This window comes from Salmo salar, chromosome 22, assembly GCF_965601325.2.
Source record: "Salmo salar chromosome 22, fSalSal1, whole genome shotgun sequence".
Taxonomy (NCBI): Eukaryota; Metazoa; Chordata; class Actinopteri; order Salmoniformes; family Salmonidae; genus Salmo; species Salmo salar.
The window spans coordinates 15,251,547-15,260,940 of NC_138312.1; the positions used below are offsets into that span (position 1 = coordinate 15,251,547).

General features: G+C 40.0%; 1 protein-coding gene and 1 long non-coding RNA gene across 3 annotated transcripts in view; one reads left to right on the top strand and one right to left on the bottom strand.

Annotated features, from left to right (window-relative positions):
• Positions 1–5,676, bottom strand: part of cntn4 (contactin 4) — a 170,593-nt gene extending 164,917 nt beyond the window's left edge. For both annotated transcript variants that reach the window (XM_014166358.3, XM_014166356.3), the window contains exon 1: positions 5,357–5,676. The gene's annotated coding sequence lies outside the window, so the exon portion shown is untranslated. The remainder of the gene's footprint in view (positions 1–5,356) is intronic.
• A 1,415-nt stretch (positions 5,677–7,091) lies between these two features.
• Positions 7,092–8,642, top strand: LOC106582787 (uncharacterized). Its single transcript, XR_001323387.2, has 3 exons — positions 7,092–7,462; positions 7,776–7,887; positions 8,033–8,642. It is a non-coding gene; the product is annotated as an uncharacterized LOC106582787 (long non-coding RNA).
• Positions 8,643–9,394: the final 752 nt, after the last annotated feature.

Consider the following 9,394-nt stretch of genomic DNA (forward strand, 5'->3'; position numbering starts at 1 on the left):
TGCTGTACAAACAACCAATTTGTGTAAAAGAAGGTCAAAGGGTTAGAGCTGACAGGGATGGACAGTCAGGGATGTCCTCTTTCTCTGAAAAGAAACCCTCAGTCCCACACAGTTCTGTCTAAAAACACTATAAATGAACCATTGGACCTGACGCTACACTGGAGAATGGACCTGAGGGGTTGGCTGTGTCAAATGTCTCCCACAGTTATAACCCTTCTCAAACAAAACATAAGAGTATCTATTGTTGTGTCAGGGTGATTGATATGGGTATTCAAATGTAGAAATGTTCTAAAGTATTCATATATAGTACGTCTCTCCGCTATACCCATTTGCATACATATGGCAAGATTGCTGCCTACACCACTGACAACTCAGCTTGGCAAAAACAATGCCTGTTTCAAAACAATGACTGACACTACACCCAATGATCCCAATGAACAAACAATTTGGATCCTCGGCGGGCAGAGAACTAGAGAACACCCAGATATGACACAGGAGGTGTGTAAACCGCTGTCTGTGCACTGGCAAAGTAGTATCAGGGGCCTGCAGCCTCCTTCTCATCCATAATGATGTTATGAAGAATCACACAGCACTGTTTACTTTAAAAAACCAGCAGAGAGCAGCAGAAAAGTGGTGCTAAAGAACTGACACCGAGCATTTGTCTTTATTTGCTGCTCTTTGCCCTGTTGTTCTTTAAAGCGCCAGTGTGGCAACAACCTCAGAGGCAAGACCCTTGGACTGCACAGTTATTTGTCATAAAAGTCATTCCCTCACAGTCGTGACGCTCCATAGAAAATACTTAGACTTCATAGTCAACAACTAGGGGCCTGCCTAATAGTGCTGCCAAACCTTCCCGGTTTGGTCTGGAGTTCCGTGGAAATACAGCGCTTTTCAACTGAGATTGTACTCACACAGTAGGGACTGTGCAGAGATGAGTGGCTTTCTGGACTATGGCATTGGATGAGCACTCATGAAAATAAGTGCTGGAGGCATTTCTGGCTCTGTAAATGCAGTCAATATCATAATCAAAGCAGCGGTGTACAGTAGTACCTAAGGGGTAAAAAAAGAGCAAGAAAATGTATACACAGGTAACCATAGATCAAAAACTCAAAGCGCTGGCTAAAGCGTAAATCAGAGTCCACAGATGCAGAGACATGATACTCCTGGGTCCCATTGTGACATAGCTACGAGGCTTTGAGACCACCGTCCATGGGAAAATTGATTGAGCCAATGCGGAGAATTCCAAAAGTAAAAAAGTATGAAAGAACAACATTCTAGAACACTGCTGTGCGTACGCGTACATGTTTTGCACTCTAATAGACGCTAAAGGCCTATCTACACAATTGAATGTATGCAAAATGATAACATTTCCTGTCACTACTGGGAAGGGCAATATAGGGGAATGACTTGAAACTTGAGAAACTTTTCTTTCATGGTGTGATGATAACGTCCATAAAGAACCATATTATAATTCCAGCATGTTATCAAGCATGAATTTAGGAAAAAGTCAAAAGATCTGTTTTATTTCAACATTTTGACTGATACAGTGTCTCTCAACCGTATTGATACAGCTAAGTGAGTGGGGAGGAGATTTCTGACAAGGCTGCACGGTTACTGGTTAAGAAGGACAGATACATTTGGCCGAACTTCACTGCAGCCCGACTGAATACTGCTCCAATAACAGATAAAAATGAGTTGAAAATGTGAAGAAAATGCTGAAGAGTTCCTTCCACGTGAAACAAGCACAATGCCTCTCTTTGAAACTGAGAGAGTTTGACAGGCACTCCTCTCCAATGCTGAAATAACAGTTACAGTACCTTAATGAACGCTCACTTTAGTCGCTTGCTGGGGACACTTATCTTTTTTTAGAAGCATTGCAAAATGTACATGTTTCCCAAAGGTTACTATGGAAAACAAAGATTTCCTTTTCTTTCAAAAGTTTTCCTGTCCTGGAGGGAGGGAAAAATTGTATACATTAAATAAAAATATCCCCGATGACACATTTTCTCAATACCAGCAGGAACCATCCAATGAAATTTTTATGAAATGTCTCTAAATGTTACTATCCCATAATCTATTTAATGTCACTTCTGCACTACATCACTTCTGACAGGCTGTTAGCCTGTGGCACGCTAACCATTAAAGGCCTGTTTTTCTACTTCCTGCAAAGCTGCATCTGCCAGGGCACTCTCCAGTCCACCAAGAAACTACCATACATGCATGTCACTGAAATGTTTGGCAACAATTAACACACAATGTATAAACCAACCAACCATGTGTCTACGGCAGATCATATAGTTATGCCAGGTAGCCAAGTCATTCCAAACTTGGTTTATCTCTGCCGTGTCCATTGAGCTGCACGGTGCATGTCAGCCTCGGGATTACTTTCAGCAAGAACGCAGGAACTAGGAGCAGGGGAGGAAGTGGTGAGGATTTCCAACACAGGACTGCCTGGATAATTTGTTCTTGCTATCATGGAATTCAAGATTGAGGAAACCCACTAACGGTTTGAATAAATGTTGTTTCCAATGATGATGCTGAATCAAAATGGAAAACTGACTGGACTTTCAAAAAGTCATCAATGTAAGGGAATTGCGGACTTTACGTAGAATTTAGGTTAGTTGTCAACTCAACCAAAACTAGATGCTGAAATTAAGTCAGTGCCCGGTGGGAATGCTCTCGATAATGTCCATATGAAGTGCAAAGGGACAGAGGATCCATTCATAGCTACCAGACAAACCAAATTTACAGCACAGCCTCATCTATATCACTCATCTAAAGGATGCTTTTTATCTCCCGCAGCAAAACAGATATCACAATTTATCATACATTCCACATTCAGAGCACACCTAACCAGTAGCACAAGTGAACTCACAGAGGACTCTGGCAGCCATGGAGAACGCAGATACAAATATACACTGTAAATAACACATTTGGTCAACCAGTAATTATTTAATATAAGAGCGGACTAAAAACCAAACAGATGCTCAAATATCTATTATGCATATTAAAAGAGCAGGTTTAGTTGTGCATCTGGCTACAGCGAGTATGAGTGGACACATCTGTTAGCCACCCATTTAAATCAGATAAGGGCACTGGGCAACAGCAGCAGGGTACCATGAGGCTGATGGACAGATGTTTGGATTAGTCCTGTGTTGATCGCTAGGAAATGATTTTCAATGGTGGCAGAAGAAAACTAGGAAGGATGTTATTTAGGATATTGATCTTGACTTTATTGATATGTCTTGAAGTTTCCTGACTGAACCTATGCCTATTTGCTAAAAGTGTACTTGTATAGCCTGTACAAAATTGAGATAATGTAGAAGAGAAGCCATTGTGGAATATTTCTGTTTGCTTAATCTAGTTGGCTGGACATAGGATACTATGACTGCAATTGCTGGTCAACTACATAATCAGCAAATCCAGGGGGGATTATGATAGGGAGTCAGCGCAAGGGATTAGGCTACCAAACATCTGCACGCACTGATCGGCATGGTGGCACACAGCTACTGACTCATAGAATACATACTTCCAGCATAACAGCTCCCAAACTAAATCAACACTCCTGGCAAATCAGTGGCCTCATTTATCAAACATGCATAAATGTCTCACTAAATTCTGGTGTACTTGGAGATTCTAGGATTTGCGTGGGCAATAAATTAGTGTGATTTATCAAACCGTCACATGCAACATATCATACTATCTTTCTGTGCTTGTGAACGAGTGCTACAACCCTGCCTGGGAAATGCCCTCCATTCACCTTTAATGGTAACAAAAATGCCCCCCATTCACCTTTAATGGCAACAGAAATGCCCTCATTTGCTGTACGATCTGGAGATGTTGGAACTGGATCAAGACAGTTTGTAAAAGGGCAACGGCAAACTTGATCACATTTATGTAGAGGTGTGGTCAGAATGTTTTAATCTTTTGTAGTGACATTTTTAAACAAAAAAAATGCATGTGGCCTATAGCCAGTGCCAAACACTGGGGGTGCATTCTGCAAGATTGATTGTCTATTGAACTATTTTAAAGTAGATACTGTTTACAGCCCACACTTTTATGCAAAAGACGAATTGTTGTTCAACAATTTTGTTTATCAGTACATGATTATGTTTCCTGCCTTGGGATAGGCTCTGAGATTAAATAGGCTGTGATCAAGCGCTCCTATCACATAGCAAAACTGTAGCCTACCCATACTGTCAAATATTTTTAAATAGGCTACTGGTCTATTTACTTTCGAGCAAGGTGGGCTATTGAATGAGCGATGGATAAATGGTAGCCTAATATTTGTTGTGTAGCGAGAATAACCCAGTCATGACAGAAAAGGAGAGACATCCTGCAATATGATTATGATTTAGGTCAATATAGTAAAATTAAATAAATATATTAGGCGTCATGCTGCTATGTGATCTCCTTACCAATGGCAAATGTAAATGTATCTGTTTTATCATTATGCCTACGTTTTAATATGTTATTAGCCTACCATTATTATAATTGCCTTGCATCAAACACCTTCATTTCCCCCAACATATTGCTTGCAATACAGTTGCTCAACCAATAGAAGTTGCGGTAAGCATGGTCTGAGATTTGCGTGGACGTATATACGCACACTTTCCCGTCAAGTTCAAAATGGATAAATACCAACCTTTGTGGGTAAACTGGTGCGCACGCACCTTTGATAAATGAGGCCCCAGATCATTACAACTCCAAGTGGGTTACGCGCGCGTAAAATGCATGGGGGACCCTGTTTACTGATGTAAATATGGGATAACACTAGTAGGATATGGGTTATGAGTGTTCACGGGAAAGTTACAGAGGTGCCTTTTCACCTGCAGTGTGGGCTATAAGCCTGTACGGGCTTAGGCTACTACAGTTTCGAACACTGATTGAACAATTCCACGTGAATGAAATGCAATTACAAACAAGGCTAAAGCAAATAAATGAACTATTTTCACAATAAAGAGTATATTCGATTGGGACACAGGTAACAAGATATAGTCTAGCATAATAATGAGAATAGTAATAATAGCCTAATAATAATAATAACAATATTCTTACCGTATGCGTAATTATCCCTGCAATTTGCATTTCATTTAAATAATCCGTGTTTCGATACTCCTAACAAAATTCTGTACACATACATTCACTGTTGAATCGTGGCGACGCTGTCGGCGGCTGAATATGCACTATGAATATTCCTCCCTCACTCGAGAGTGCAAGGCATGTAGGCTATCCCCGACCGAATACATTAAAATAGTAGCCTATTTTATGAATGTCGCTTTCGTTGTTTGCAATGTAGTTAAAGAGTGCACAGTTTAACAGGAGCTCCCCGAGACTGTTATCTAAATATACTTACTGTGATGCATCATTTTCCTTCCTCTAACCGGAGCAGAGCAGGCACACGAGCTGTCCTCGGTGAGGCACTCACTGCACCGAGCATCCAAGCGGAACAGACCCTTCTGGGTAGTCTAAGCGGTCGAGTAATAATAGAGCAATTCTTTCAGCTGGGCTCTAATACAAAATAACTACGCGATCTGTAAAACACTCCAATTCAGCAATACGCGGAAAGTATTGTAAACTAGTACGATTCCCACTGATTAGGAAAGTAGTAGCATGCCATTAGCGCATAAATCATTCTACCTTATCCTACAGTGGCGTGAGCTGGCACAAGAGGGGCTGGGGGCACCTCCCACATACTTAGGACTTGTCTGAGGAAATCTGGTACAATAACTTTAAAGTTCACTTAAATCATTATACGGGTAGTGTAACTATATTGTCAAGACTGTGATATTAGGCTACCCTATAAGATGAAACAAAGAGCAATTCAAACGTTATGAAGGTATTCTTGTTTCCAACTACCAACAACACGAGAATTGTTCATATAGAACTTTTTGGGTGGGCTTTTTTAAAACATATTTTCTATACAATAGTTTCAGTAGTAGTGTTTTTAGGGTTTTTGTTAACTCAATAGTGTCTGAAACCAGCAATCAGGCAGGTAATAACCTGAGGTTTATCCTTCCAGAACAAGGTTTAGTGTCCTCATGGTAAATGTATCAGCCTATAACCCTGGAAAAGGCTACACCCAGAATGCATTAGGTGATCAAATATTTATATCTTCTTAATGAGATCACATCTCACCATCCGGATATTGCATTTTCCATTCAATACCATGAAATTCCCCTCAATTAAGCAGAACTGGCTGATGGAATCGATATTTACCATTGACAACAATGAGATGGTTTAAGGGATACAGAGATGTACCCGGGGAGCAGGAGGTCCATGAGGTCAGTTGAAGAACTTTAAGCCTTTAAATCTACATCTTAATCAATGAACTGATTCTATCGACACCTGTGACTCCTAGTTACCAGTCCATAGACACAAGTCTGTATTGCCAGGAGCGTGAAGTCAGTGGTTTGATCATATTATTGAAGTCTCTCTCTCTCTCTCTCTCTCTCTCTCTCTCTCTCTCTCTCTCTCATCCTCTCGGGAACATACAACAATCCACTAGGTGGCAACAAGATTTCAAGTGAGTTGTCAAAATAAGACCTTTGTGCCAGAGGTAATTGTCAGTAGCCTACCATAATGAAATTTAAATTCAGTTATTGTTTATGTATTTTTATCTAGACTATGCATGCAATAACATTGACTTGTTCATTCATACATAGTAATAATGTACTTAAAACATTGACAAATTGTCTTTGTCTGTCTGTCTACAGTAGCTTGATATCTATTCAACGTAGATGTATAAATTGAATGAAATACATAAGTATGCCTCACCTAATTAATTCAACTTTGATCAATTATTTTTCCATTATCCTCATAGAAGCCTTAATTATAGTAAGTGGGATTTAAGAAAATCTACTCCTTATAAAATAGTAAATGAAAAAAAAGGTGATAATTAAGTAGAAGTAGATGAAATTCCCAGTGGGCATTGCAAAGAAGCTGGGACGGAAAAGAGCTTCAGTACAGAGGACACAGTGACCATAACCAACATAGTTAATGTGTAGATCTTATGTCTGTTTGTAAAATATATTTAACTATAATATTATATGATTTAAAATCTTCAGGTGATTTTGGATATTTCCCATGATTCTCCTGCCGCTATGAAAATGCCGTTTTAAAAGTATTTCCCTGTTGAGCTGTAAGCAACGTCTTTGTGGTCTTTCACTCTGAGCTTGACTAATGATTGCTTTGCCAAGACATTTAACCCCAGACTATCTGTCTTCTCGCTAAGGATAGAAAAGTCTCTGAACCATGAAATAGAACCAGTTGTACTCCACAATGGTTATAGAGTTTTCACCATGCGCCAGAATAAATACTTTAGATTCGGTTATTAAAGTAGGAATCCGCAGGTCGTGGGTGACCCCAAAATAAAAAAAAGGATCAATCCAGAAACACTGGAATTAATTTTGAAAGGTGGAAGAGTGACGCTGAAATGGCCACCGTTCTCATGGATTGGTAGGTAAGTGTTGGGTTTCGTGTTTAGCCTGCTAGCTACGTTAGCAGTTAACCTTAGTATGTTTAATGTTCATGCTAGTTAACACGGCTACTTAGCTAGTTAGCTAACGTCATCTGTATTCGGACTGTTACACTGCATAAACCTCACAAAATGACCAATTTCTTTATTCAACTACCTAACTTTAGCTAACTGAAGCTAGAGATGCGATTTGATGACATGACAGTGTGTTTGGTTTGAGAGGAATATAGAGGAATGACATTACATTGTACCGTGTACTATTTAAGTAACAATTTGTTTAATGTTTTCCCACACCGAGCCAACAACCCCCACAGACTCGGACTCGTCCCTTCTATCCCACTACCAACCAAGCAAGAGTTTCTCCAGGAACATTTCGTTCAAAAGAATGGCAAACATTACTCTCATTACAAGTATTTTCCCTTTTCCTAAAGAAACTTGAGAAATGAATATACAATGACATTGACTTAGAATCAATACAATGAGGCCATTGAAACGTGAGCTAATAAGTGATTTCAATGCATTTCAGTGATATGATTTTTTTAAATTTCCCATCAGCATCAACACTGCCTGAGTAACAGAACCATGGATGACTTGGCCTACTTCCTGCATGTTAAAAAACTAAACACATAAATCTCTGTTATGTAAAAATCCATGTTTTTATTTTAATTCACAATTAAAAACGTTACAAGGTAAAAGTGACTGTTTAATAAAAAATGGGACAATTACAATGACACCTGAACACATGTAGAACTTACATCACACGTACAAGGCAGGACATATAAAGCTAGTTACCAGCTCCCAGGAAAAAATGCCTACATGGTGCCGCAGAGAATCACGGAAAGAGGCTAGTACTCGCCACACACAGCATCTTGGAATGACGACCGTGTTGACAGGTCCCACACCTCCAGGCCACAAATTGTTATGCGCTGCTCCTGGTTCCCACATTTTACCCCCTACTAGGTGGTCATCAGAGCCTGTATGACATCAATGTATCCTACGGCCCAGCTACAGAGCTTCAATTCTCAATGGCGCGTTCATTCTATCTTGTGAATTGAAATAATGAGAAATAAAGTTGATTTGATTGGTTTCTGGTGTATCAGGTAGAATGTCACGTTGACACAATGCTGATGACGACACATGTAGTGTAGCTGAAGGGTTGTTCATCATCATCTACAGTATGACTGACTTTGTTTCCTCCACCCAACAGATCCAAGCTATTCTGTGCATTATAGGTCACACAGAATCACAACCTGTTGACTACAGCTAAATGGGGGGGGGGGGGGGGGGGCATTACTACCAAATAAGTCAGTGTCACAACAGTGTCCTTTGCATACATAGGATGTGGTGTTGTGCTGTAACGTGTCATGCTAATGTGACCATCCTATTACTTGATGGCCCATAGTCTACCAACATGTCATGCATATGAGCCATTGTTTACTCAGCCAATTCACCCAGTATTGGCTGGGGAAGGCCATCATTGTAAATAAATAAGAACTTGTTCTTAGCTGACTTGCCTGGTTAAATAAAAAAAATGTCTCAAGATGATGTGGAAATTGGCTGCTAGGGGCAACAGTGAGTGCTGTTACCTTCAAGTAGGTTTTGGTTTTGCTAGGGGATGGTGGATGTGTGTAAAAAGTGGTATAACGTTATTTTTGGTTTAAGCCTATCCCAACCTTAACAATTTGGAGTTGATGCCTAACCTTTGAAATTTGACGTTTAAGAAACATGGATGAACGTCTAATTCTGACGTGAGACTGTGAGAGCTAGTTGTGTTTACTTGACTGACCAAGTTGGATATTCATTCAGTCCTTCAAGTTGGGAAGTTCACAGCAGGAATCAATGCAATGCTATATAGGCAATATGCTGAACAGGCAAACAGAGCTTCATGTAGCTAACTACTTTGGTTGATTACTAACC